The sequence below is a fragment of the Drosophila erecta genome, unplaced genomic scaffold (assembly GCF_003286155.1).
Source record: "Drosophila erecta strain 14021-0224.00,06,07 unplaced genomic scaffold, DereRS2 tig00000021-arrow-pilon, whole genome shotgun sequence".
In the NCBI taxonomy this organism is placed as follows: domain Eukaryota; kingdom Metazoa; phylum Arthropoda; class Insecta; order Diptera; family Drosophilidae; genus Drosophila; species Drosophila erecta.
The window spans coordinates 6,393,610-6,406,753 of NW_020825198.1; the positions used below are offsets into that span (position 1 = coordinate 6,393,610).

The 13,144-nt window shown below is 39.9% G+C and overlaps 1 protein-coding gene across 4 annotated transcripts in view; it reads left to right on the forward strand.

The window, feature by feature from the left end:
* LOC6546256 (cyclin-dependent kinase 14) overlaps positions 1-13,144 on the forward strand; it is a 96,705-nt gene that overhangs the window by 1,207 nt on the left and 82,354 nt on the right. The gene's annotated exons all lie outside the window — the stretch shown is intronic.

Below are 13,144 nucleotides of genomic sequence, written 5' to 3' on the forward strand. Positions count from 1 at the left end.
TACAACCCAAGCTGTTTCTAAACATATCTTAGGATCCACGTAATTAGTGAATTATTATACAAAAATAAAAAACAGAATACGGTGACCTACAAAAAACCGAGGCACAAATGCAAAGGTGCACATACAAACGACAAGTCGGTTAAAGTTCAAGGCAAACGAACAATTTAAATTGCAGGCCAATGCCACTCTGTGTAATTAAACTAAAGTTAGTTGGTCAGGCTAGAGATTAGTATAACCTCTGCCTAAAAAGACAGACATTCAAAGGCAATTAAAGTAATAATAGCTTTTAAGAAGAAGTACAAAACTAAGGAAAGAAACAATAGTTGCAACAGACATTTACTTTAAAATTAAACTCAGCCTTAGGAAGTTTTTCATAGAGGTTCTTATATCTTTAAAAACTAAAATTCCATAATTCGGACGCTTATCTGTACTTTGCCAAAGACTTCCACATTTGTTTGCCTGGTACACAAGGCTGTAATCCTAATCCCTCAAAGCTTAATCTTTTGTTTTGTATTCCGGGATCCGGACAAAAAAAAAAAACTGAAACAAAAATCCCCACCAACGCAGCATTTTGCCCCTCTGACGTAACTTGTTGAGCAACCACGATTGCGATTGCTGGCAGATTTTTTTTTGGACTTCTTCTTGGGAGGAAAGAAAAGTTTTTATTAATATCAATAACCAAAAGAGCGAAGCGAGGGCAACAAATAAGGCAAGAAATAAATTAATGAATGCCACTGGCCGAGGGGAATGAATTTCATCAGAAGGCAAAGCGCAAAGCAGCAAAAGCAAAACAAACCATAACCAGCTTAACAACGATAATTAAGAAGTGCCGGCCAGTAAAACCAAAAAAAAGTGTAAAAAATTACATACGGAATTTAATTGCCAAGGCGGAAAATGGTATCATGATGGGGGGAGGGGGCAGGAAGGGGGATGGGGCCATGGCGAAGGTCAGCTGGAGGCCTGAAGGTCATAGGCATTTTGAACGTTGTCGTCACCTCTTGAACCCGCTCGAATTTATTGATTTTGCACGCAGCAGCCGCAAGAAAGAGAGGAATAATCATAAAAAACAACGGCAGCTACAACATCATGCATATTTCTCTTTGCCCGATGTTTCACTTCACCTTTAACAGTGTTCATCGGGTAAGGCGAACGATTGGGATGCTTCAGGAAGAGTACTTTTCAAAAAACGAAAAGACTTAAAAACTAACAGTCGCATGCCCTTTAGCTGAGTAACGGGTATGCGCTAGTCGAGCCCTCGAGTTACATCCCTTCCGCTGCTCCGCTGATTCGCTGTTCCGCTTCCCGAGCACCCACTGTACCTTTTATTCATATTTGTGTGCCCCAAACACTGGCACACAAAGCCAAACATACACAGAGAGCGACTTGTGCGGCTTTTGCTGGGCTTTTGCTCGAGTAGTTCAGTGTGGGGCTTATGCCAAAGGCCAAATGGAAAACCTGCTTTAAGAGCCAGTGAGAGAAACATACGAATCAGTCCGGCGACTACAAAGCCCAAATCCCCTCCATGGCCTCAGTTTGATGCTAAAGTCGTGTGTTGTCTCTGGGGTTTGATAAACTCTAGCAGGCCCGCAAATATCTGCTAATTAAATCAAAGCTAACGGTTGCCGTTTAACGGTTTTCACCCAGAAGACTTGGCCAAAATATCTAGTTCGCTGTTCTGTCTTGAGTTTTTTTTTGCTCAGATAGCATTGCCAATTTTGGGTGCTTGCCATTTTTGGGAGTAATTTTCTGTGTTGTTCCTTATCAACTAAAACAATAAGCAAAACTTTGATAAGACAAATGACACAGCGGGAAACATGATTCATTTGAGTGGTGAACATATAATAGGCGCGGACTTTGGAATTTACACTCAAATTAATCAATATATAGTAATCGTAATTACGAGTAATCGTAAATATTTAAAAATCTGCGAAGAATAAAGTGCAGTTTAAAATGCTCTACATTATTCAAATTGCTTAAATATTTATTATTTAAAGCTGTATTCGTGGATATGAAAGACGGTTTCTTCTAATATCAATTTATAAATTTCTTATTTCCCCTCTGTTAAATTGTCATCAACTTCTTTATCAGCTTACTCTTTTCCTTATCTGATTACTATTTACATAACATTTTTTTGTTTGGCTGTGCTGTTTATTCTTTAGACTCTTATTTCTTTTATCAATTGTGATTTTGCTGCTTATCGCAGCAAATGCAACTTTACCCATGGCAAATAAAATAAACAAACAGCATGTTATTTTATTTTCCACTTTTCTCCAACCCAGTTGCCATTTTCAATTAGTGTCTACAGCTGAGGGTCAACACGAAATGCTTTATAATTTTATTTCAACATCAGGTAACCGAGATCCCGAATCGCTGATAACAACTTTTTTTCCATTTTCAAATATTTAATGACCATAAAGCAGCAAAACCACACACGCCTGCTCTCTGCTGCCCTTTTTTTATTTGTCACTGGCTCGCCGGATAGATGCGAAACAAATTTTTGCAATTAGTGGATCGCTAATAAACCATAGTGGGCAACGAATAAATAAATGCGGCAAAAAAATAAACTCAAACAGCAGTTGGCATATTGACATATCGGTCGCATTCAAACTGAATTCCCACAGCTGCTGCCGATGCTCCCTTTTTGTGTCTTGTTTGCTGGGTTCACGTGCTTCTGGGCCGTTCTGGGCTTCATTTGCCGAATGCATTTCCACCGGCTGGCCGGGCATCATTTTTCAATTGCCCACCACCCCCTGCCGCTTTCCCAGAGCTTTCCCGGCGCTTTCCCAGCCACGCCTGGAGTGCCAGTTTGTCATGAGCGAAGCGGCCAGGTGTCGGTCTGCTCATCGCGCTTCCTGTGGCCCTTTACAACACTCCTAAAATAAGGAAACACTATTAACTAAATTATATTTACATTTAATTTAATGTAACTTAATTTATATTTAACTTATTATATCAGAATTCTGGTTATACATTAGGTATTATACAAATGTTGTTGGGAACCTGAAATACTATCTACTAATTTTTTGTTAAATTGATTTTCAAATATTTATTGCACCTACCAATTTTGTTCCGTAACTATTTGAAAATTACCAAGAAGCTCTACGTTTTTCCCATATTATTTTCTTGCCGTTTTCTTAGTTGTAATATTTTGTTTGAGTGCATCAATACGGCCCATTGCGGTTAACTCAGCCCAGCTTAGTTTTCGCCGCGGCTCTTGGGGATTGCAATTTGATTTGTGGGCGAGTCAGTCGCGGTGTGAAGACTTTGGCTAAATTGCTGTGAGACTTTACGCCAGACTTATGAATGAGTTTATTGTGCATTCTAACAACTTAACTGGGCCTTCAGAGGCTGCGACTGCACAGCCTGCTCCCCGGTTATATTTCACATTTAATTGTAACGACTTGAAGGTGTCAAGAAGTTAACCCAGCTCAAGACCACGGGAATGCTTTAAAGTGCATTGTTGCACTTTTGGCTGAGATAACAACGGCACTTTTATACCACAAATAACACGGAAGATTTATGCTAGAACTAAACTTTAAAAAGAATTCATTTGAAAGGAAATTCACGAAAATAACATATTTTATCCCATTTAATTCATCCCATGGCCTTTTCTACTTACTTTCTTTCCTGGTTAAGTGAGTCACCCGAATTAATTTCCATAAATATCTGCACTCAGGGCATTTAGTTTCCTTATTTGCACCAAAGTTCGCAGCTCATTTGGCATTGTACACCCGCATGTTGCATTATACACACATAACTCCACCATTTCCCAGCTAATTTGTCTTGAATTTCCCTGGCGCACACCTCACTTAAGTTTGCCTGCTCCTTTTTTCTGTTTTCTATTTTTTATTTTTTCTTTTCTTGCACTTTACTGCTTCCGCGCTAATTTGCTTAGCGTAATTTGCATTTCGCAAATGCCATTCGAGGCGTGTGAACAAAAAAAAAAAATAGATACAACAAGAGGGCAAACGCAGGGGGAAAAAAATGTAATTTGCTGTCAGACTTTAATGAATGGCCGGCCAGAAGTCCATGTTAAGCTCTGTTTACCGAATATTGAATATCCGCCCCCTTCGCCCTAATTGCTGCTAATTACGCGCATAAAATTCACCTCAACCCATTCCAAAATCGTCGGCGTCCATTCTGGCATTCTGTTTTATGTTCCCCGCTTCATTACGATTTTTATTGCTCAGAAAAGCTAAAAAAGTATGAAGGAAATAGAACTGAAGAAAGCGCTGAAAGGCCCGGAGTTCATTAGGAAGAAATGCATAACTCGAGGGGGCGAAATCTTTCGGGAGCATCTTTTTGATAAACTGGTCGATGCAACTGCTTCAAGTATTTCCATTTGAATTTCCACTTTACTTTACTCTGTTGGTTTTCGCCCCGGTTTTTTTTGTAAGTTTTTAAGGGGAAATCAAATGGCGCGTGGTCGCATAAAATTTGTTTTCTTTCAGTCGCTTGGTTGCTTGAGTCCTTCCGATTAGTGATGGAAACGTGACTAGAAGTAATTGCTTTTTCATTGAAGGTACACCTTAGTTCTTACTAATATTTTCAAAATATGCATACTACATAAATATACATACTACATAACTTAGGTAACATTTCCGATGCCACATTCCTTTGGAATGACCGAAACCTGGTTTCCAGATCACGAATTTCGTGAGCATGACTCACACTTATAGACCCAAGATCTCCAACCCAAAGAATCCACAGACTGTCCCCTTTTTTTTGAGGGGGGCGAATACCTCCTCTCATTAGGTGAAGCACAGTTTCCACTCGAATAACGCTGAATGTTCTGTGACGTATCGTGCGGAATCATCTCGGACATCATCGCCTAACAATTTCTCTCAATTTTTGTTTTTATTTCGCTTTTAATTGTCGCTCGCCTCGTTTTGCCTGTCATCGAATACAGTATATAAAAAAAAAAAAATGAAAAAAAAAATAATGGAAATAAAGACGAAAAATCGTTGAGCCAAAATGGGGAAACTCGCAATTCGGTTTTGTTTGTGCTTCCTTTTGCCGTTTTTCATTTCCATTGCAATCAGTTTAAGTGGCGAATCGATTGCAATGCGCGGCGTACAAAAATTCCGTATTTATTATTAAGTTTTGCATATTTTGCAAATTAAGTTAGCCATTCGCCATTGACGCACTGCAACCAAATGGGGCGGAAAATCTGCTCACTCATGGCAATTGCTATGAGTCTGACTCCAAAGTGGTTTATGGCCTTTGTCTCGGTTTCGGCTTCCCCGCAATAATTGAGAAATGTAATTTATCTGATCACCTGCCAGGGACACTGATTGATTTATTCGCACTTCCGAAGAAGTTGCATGTGCACAGTTCCTCGATCTAATTAAACGTGCATCGAATGTGCCAAATCGATTAGGACATTCTTCAAATCACTCCCAAAATTCTTGTTCACTGTGTAATCTTGGGTGCAGTTCCTAAAACCAATCAAATATCTCCTTTATTTCACACTTTGCTGTTGACTTTACGCCCGTTAGAGATTCCTGCACCGGAAATCCCATAATGAAGAGCGAAATTTCAAACAACTCCGACCACTGTTACTGCACACAGTCGGCCCCTTGAACCCTTGACCCCTTGAGCCCCGACGACCCTTCGAAGGACCCATGTCCAACATCTATGACGGCTTCAAGTGCCAACCGCAGCGGAACACGCATCAAATCGAACCAAATAGAACCGAAAATTCGCACGCCCCGAACCGAATGGCACCGCAGAATGTGAAGTGCACCGGACATACTCACTTGGGTATTCAAACACAGTCAGTAGGGTGTGCTGCAACTAGCAATTTTAAATTATTGGGAAATAGATCTAAGGAAAATAGTTGGTTAAGTTTATTTGATCCCTATAATTACTTTGCGAATCAATAAGAATGGCAAACGAATAGTTCCTAGGCACATTAAAGCAGTAGTCGAATATTATTTGAATAAATATTTCAAGCGAGACAGAAAGATAGAAAGTAAATATATTGCTTAAAAAATATATATATACGTTATTACTTAGGTAAAATATTGACCACCCTATTGACACATAGATGGACAAAATGATTCATTTACTGCGATGCCCACGTTTGTGCATCGCCAGTATTCACACCACTTTCAAATGCATCCCGAAGCATTTTGTGGTAATTTACCGCAAGCTGTAAATATTTAATGAACGTTAATTAAATGCAAATGTACAATTTTGGTCTCTATAGCCAGCTTATCTCGTTCTCCTTAACACAGTATTTATAATTTATATTTATTTCGGTTTGTATACAATTTTCTCGCAAGGCTACAATTCTCATTTCATTTTACTGCCAACTGCAGGCTCTGTTGGAAAAACACTATAGGAGGCAAAAAAGAGGATGGAAATGGGAAACTGTAATGGGAAATTTGTATTTTTTCAATTTTTGCATACAGCAGATGAACAGAAGGTGCCTTTCCGACTGCCTGTGGAATGATTCAGGTGTGGGTCCTTTTTCCGGAAATCCTTGGGGCTCACACACATGCCGCCTTTGCCCAATGTGCGTAACCATTTTTGTGAGCATTGCGTTTTATCCACTCGTATTCGTTGGAATTTTTATGATATTGTACATTTTTTCTCAGGGGGAGCGCGGGTGTAAAGTTGTTTTCTCTTTGTTGCCAGTATTTTGTAGGCATTGTAGTAGAAAATTTGTTGTACTTTTTTTGTTTCGCAGCAAAACTATCTAGAAACGCTTGATTGCGCTTTTCCCCAACGCCCCTGACGCAGCCACGCCCTCAAAGCCTATTATGCCATTTTCGGTTTGTTATTGTGTTCCTGGTCTGTCTCTTTGGTTTCTTCTGGCTTTTGTTTCGTTTTTTTTTTCTTTTTTTGCTGGCCAAAAGAGAAAGATGTCCTTGTGAAGAATGCAAAGTGTACGTTTTTTGACGAAATTGCCTATTAAATGGCTTTAAAATTTACCAGTAGGGAAAATGTTATTTATTTAGTTGCTAATAATACCATACTCACAAAAAAACATTTTGGTAATTAATAAATATTTTCCACCCGAGACCTCAGTCTTGTCTAATTTTCAGTCAATTATCTTAATATGTTGTTTGAAATCTCTTAAAAACAATATCTGGAACCAACTGCATACTTTTTCATGTATTTATTTAGTAATTTCCCCGATTTTCTTAGGCTATTTGCATAGCTGAGTATTTATTGACTTTCTGTTGCCAATTCAGATTTCTCAGTTCTATAGACACGCGGGCGAGTGTTTTGTGGGATGCAATTGTTCCTCTACAGCTGCCATTAGGAGGCAGCAATTTGTTTGTGGCTTCCTTTTCCGCTAGAACCCCCCAAAAATGTTCCTCCCTCGATTTTCTTGGAAAATGAGTGGGCAATGGCAACGGCATCGGCAACGGGAACTTTTGCTTTCAGCTGCTGTTCGAGAATTTCCATTCGAAATATAACAAAAGCACTTGTCTGACTGGCTGTCTGTCTATCTGCATGCCGCACCACATATCTTCAAGATACTTTGGGATATTTTTGGCCCTCTCAACGAGCTATTTTTAAACGCGGCCGAAAAAATCTTTTGTTTTCCAAACAAACACAAAGCGATACAACATAACATGATTTTGTTTAATTGCCATGACAGACTTATCTGGCTCTATATTTTCTTCGTTTTTTATTTAAGCTTCGTAGATAAAAATAAAAACCTGACACCGTAACTTTGTGGCAGTTGAGATTTTTAATTAGCCATCATTAAGATGCCTTCAAAAACTTGCCGAGAAGGAGGAGGGCTAAATTGCAAATTGTTGTCAAAATTAGCGACAAGTTTTTAATACATTTTTTTTTGCGCGGTCCACTTCTCTGGTTTCTTTTGTTGTTCGAGACGGAGATACGGCAAAAATTGGCCGAGCAAAGCGAAATGTATAAAGAGTTGGACGGAAGGGCAGAAAAAATAATAATAAACTTCACCAAAAGTTTTCTTTTCTCTATAGGATGTCTCTTTTTCTATCTCTCGAGGCACATTTATTTTCGTTGCTAATTTTTGACATTCTCTTGCTCTTCACAAAAGTATTTTGTCGTATTTTTTTCTTTTCTTTCCTTTTCTTTTGTTTTTTTTTTATTCCATCATATTTCTTCGTTGAGAATTTTTGTTAGCATCTTTTTTTATGGGCTAGACACGCGTTTTCCGCTCGACCTCACAAATTGACAGACCGATTTGCTGTTCCGTTTGCGTATACCATTTATTTGTCTATTGATATGTCTTCATTCGAATTTATTTGAATCTTTTTTCTGTTACATTTTGCCTTGCTGTGCGCCATAAATTTGCTCGATTCTGCTAATTGACAGTCTCATGAGTGCGCTCAATTAATTCGGTGGCAATTGACGCACGTGTGTCATGCAGAAGGGGGCTCTGGGACTCTGGTGTTGGTTGCAGTCGTGATCAGGTGGCGTATACTTGATAATTGTTGACACTTGTCACACGCCGTGGCTTGGCAATCGAAATTGAAATTGCCGTAGTAACGGAAACTCCCGATTTGATGGAATATCGAGGGCGGTATCAGCGGAGGTAGGAAGTCGAAGCTGGTGGAGAAGGTAAAGTGGTCAGGCCGACAGCCTGTGGCAATCAAATGTCAGTCGTCGGTTACCTTTGTTTGAAACGCGGTAACTTGTGCACTCCAAGAAGATGAAAACATAGTAAACAATACAGCACCTAAAGGCATAGGTTTAAGTCTTAATAATTGGAAAATTACATAATTGAGAATCCACGCTGCTCTGGCGCCACTTTGTAATTACCTTATAGTAATTCTCTAAGGAAGCCTTTTCAGTGTACACTGACAATTGAGTGCTCCACATTCATTCATTGACAACCGCAGCCAGCTTTCTCTTGACCTCCCTCGCTTCGCTTGCCGTGGCTGCAGCTCCATGTGGCTCTTGGCCCGTCATTCAGTTGGTTCTTGTCTCGATTACATAACCCAGTTATTAATGGCTTCTAAGTGTTCCATCACGCTCTGCGCATCACATCCCCACCCATCAGAATGGCCCATCCCAAGTCCTCGTTCCCCGTCCTCATCAATGTTGTCATAGTCGTGACGTGGCGACTTCGTGACATGTTAACCCGGGACAAATGTGGAGCATGTCTGAGTATTCTGCGATTGTCTCTTGTGCACAATTGCTCTACCATTCACGTCATGGTCAGGTGGGGTAAATTGGCTTGACAGCCACACTTTTAGCAATTTGTTAATGAGTTTTACCGCCTTTCGGCGTTCGATTGGGGGCTTGTCTCGTTTGGTTTGCTTGCCTTCAAAAAAGTTCATGAACTTTGGCATAAAGCACACAAATTCAGTGACCTCCACACAATAGACGCCGGCCTAAATAGACTTCCTGCCAGCAATCGCTCTCAAACTGTTGCCACAATGGAACCGCATTAAATTGTTGGCTGCTGGGCAATTGTAGGTTAGTTTTAAAGTCATCATTTCTTTCATATGGTTAGGCAAAGTCGCTCGCTTTTCCCATTCAATGCAGTTCCTTCTGCGCTTCACGTTGCCACAACAATTGCGGCGTAAAAGCGTGAAAATAGCGCACAAAAGGTGATGGGGGAAATGGGGATGGCGGGGGAAAAGCCAGGAAGGGGTCATGGAAAATTGTCACACAGGCACACAGGAACTTGAGCCAGCAGAGAGTTCACAGACTCCTGGGCAACGTTTTGTGTGGCAGGTCGTTTGGTCCTCTGGCCTGATGTGAAAAGAAGTTGCACTGTGGTTCAAGGTTGCCGGGGAGAAATGGAAGATGCAGTTTATGGCTGGAACATGTGAAATTAATATGTATATTTATTTCAATTATGTTGCTAAAAGTAAGCTCTAGTGAGTGCATTGTATGTACTATGTACTGTGTTTTAAAGCGTTGCAAATAAGAATGGGGGATAGTTATTTTAAACTGCTTAAGTGATACTTTTAAATTATACCTATTGTTTTTGTGTATTTATGTGTACTCATTGTGAACTCAAACTAAAACATTATACCAATGTTGCTCTTGACGTGCACAACCTAATTTATCCCCTTGAAGTGCTCATATACCATATTTTCCACCACTGTAAGTTGGCTTAGGTCTCGGGCTTCTAACTATTGCGTTTATAAAACGGATGTTGCCGCTCGGAGCTTAGTGCTCTTGAGTCACCATCAGCGTCCTGGCAAGCGGCACCAACATCCTGCCACCGAACCACATTCTTGGGATCTGGCAGTTGCACATGTGGCGCGTGTTTTGTATACGTAAATTTTACCTTGGTCCGGCTCCTTTTGGCCTCGGCCCCTTTGTCCTGCGGCCCATTGATCGAGTCGAGGGCAAGGACCTGACCGTCTTTTCGCCGTGATTCGCAGCGGGTCCTTTCACACAACCCGTATGTATTTTGCCCTTTTTGCATTGTGCTGTTAATTGAATTAGTTGGGTAAAATATTTCCATATGCAGCAAAATTTAATTTGATTTTGCACTCCATTCTGAGTTGATTTGATTATTAAGCTGTTATTTCTATCTATGCAAATAGAGCTTTGTCAGTCGCCTCACGTTGTCTCCGAAATTATGCAGATATGTATATTCTGATTTTTATTCAATTTATTCCTTTCTCTTTTCTTTATGTGAAAGGTGTCGCTAGATTAAAAAAAGACACAGGTGAGAACTCGTGCCTAATTATCATATGCGAGCTTTGATGGCATTTTGAATGGGATTCGTTGTAATCATAAGCTAAAAGCGATAGAATTTTTTATAAATTTGAATGAATAATTTCCTTTTTTCTCGGTATTCTTACAAAGTCTTTCAAGTAGCTCTCCAAATATAATACTGTTTGCTTTCTGCTTACTTTTACCTCTGCACTTTCAATTTATGTCAACTACGTGAACAGAAATCCCAAAGTAGCAACATTGTCAAGTTGCAGTTAACAAAAATAGCTTAAAATAATCCCTGCCGCTGTGGACAACTGAACAAAGTCCTTGGATTTGTTACAAACTGCTTTCTAAGCCATAGAAATAGTTGCACTCTGCACTAATTGATGGACAAGACTAGAAGGGTTGTCCTGGAGATCAGCGTGTACAATAATCTCCAACAAGGCACAAGCAAGTGCCAAAGGATTTGCACTGAAACTATTTAATAAACAAGGACATATGTTGGCTAGAAGGTTTTTCACGGAGAGTGGGTACTTTGCGGGAAAATCCAGGGGTAGCCTTTTGACTTTTACTCCCTCAAAGGAAGTGCTACAATTTGCTTCATCACTGAAAGAAATTGCTTTTTAAATCAGAAAACAAGACGTTTTTACTCAAGATTAAATTATAAATTATTGGTATTAAGATAGCATATGCTATTTAAGAAATCTTTAATCAATATTAGAACTTGACAACTTTCTGTTTGAACTTTCCTCCAATATTCTTAATGTTTTTCCCAGTGTCCCTGTGGACACCGCATGTGGCGTCATGTTGACACGAAGCAAAAGTTTTTGGCAAATCACCCTGAATGGGGTTAAAGTGTGCGGGGTAAAGGTTTACCATCCGGGATGTCCGCCTGGCTTTGTTTGCATAAAATATGTAATTCAATTTATATTTCACTTTTGTTGCCTTTGTTTTTCTTTTGTTGATTTCAATTAGAATTTCTGATAAGCCCGCTTAAGTCTGCAGACTGTCACTTCACTTCACGGACATCACACCGACTCCAATTCTCCGCTCACTGACCTTTGTCCATGTCGTCTATGGTGGCAGTGGATACCATCGTCCTCCTCCTTGGTGGCCTCACTGTACGAGTGGAATTAGTGCAAACAGACGCATAAATAACAAACACCTAAGACTTTTTGGAGGCACCCCAACCATAATGGTGCTAATATCTGCTGGTGGCAGCTCTAAATGCAAATCGCGCCACATTGATATGCTAAGCAGATGCGTCTGTGTGACTTTGTCTGCCACTTTTCGAGGTGTCTGATCGAGGGGCTCCATTCGACTGATTTAGATGGGGCTCTAGCTATGTGGTTTCGGGCATGCATATTGCATTTTGAGCGCAAATCCTAATGACCGGGAAATAGTAATCCCACTTGGGATGAATGCCAAGAATCGCCATTTAAGCACCGCAGGATCAACTAAGATTGCGAAGAGTGATTTGAAAATCCGGGGAATTTATGTATGAATGCGAAATAAATATGGACAGAGAGGATGCTTTGAAATGTTAGTAGAACTAGCACGGAAATTATTAGAACATTTTGATTCCAAAATGATTAGGAATTTCATAATCATCTTTAGTTCATGTAAGTACTAAGGATGTCCAGCATTTAGGAACTTACTTCATACCTCACATATAAGTCACTACATAATGTATTGTTGGTCTAGTTTCAGTTGTTTCTCACATATTATTCGCCAAAAACTCCAACCACTCCCTTTCCCATTTATTTCTTGGCGAGCTTCGCCACAATTTCCCAGCACTTTGCGCGCTTTTCGATGCCACATTGGATATAGATATAAAAAAATCACATATAAGTTGCATATTTCGGTTATAGTTCTTGGATTTTGGCCAACGAATGTGTGAAAATAGAAAACTTTTTGCCCAGCAATGGAATGCAACATTTCTGTTTGTTTTGGTTTGATTTCGTGGTTCTTGTTGTTTGCTTGCTTGTTTGTTTGTTTGTTTTCCTAATTTCCTTGGTGCTTTCCGCACTTGCATTTTGGTATTTTTAAAACATTTTGGCAAACGCCGAAACTTCGTCGTACGTGAATGCAATTGGCGGAGTAGAGGGCGTAGTCGGAGAATATCGACTTTTACTAAGTTTTTGCTCATTTTGCTGGCCAATTTGCCAGCCAGTCGAGAGTCAAGTGCTTGTGCCCGGAAGTTTCTCGTCATTAGGCCAATTGAAAAGTTTTTTTTCTTGTGCGGCATTTTCCCTCCAATATGACCCAAATAATGAAGAGCCCGAGAGCTTGTGTCGCTCGATTGACTAGATCTTACTGAAGGACACCACAAAAGACGGGTGGCCAAGTCCTCCATTCACACAATTTAATTAAATTATGATGAAAGTCAGCTGAAGCTGACAGGAACTTGGCTTGATCAAGTTTGAAGTGAAACCACAATGAGGTTGATACGAACGCAAATTGGGTGGACATAAAATCGAGTTTGGTGTGATAAACTATGCATAAAGATATTAAGATGCTG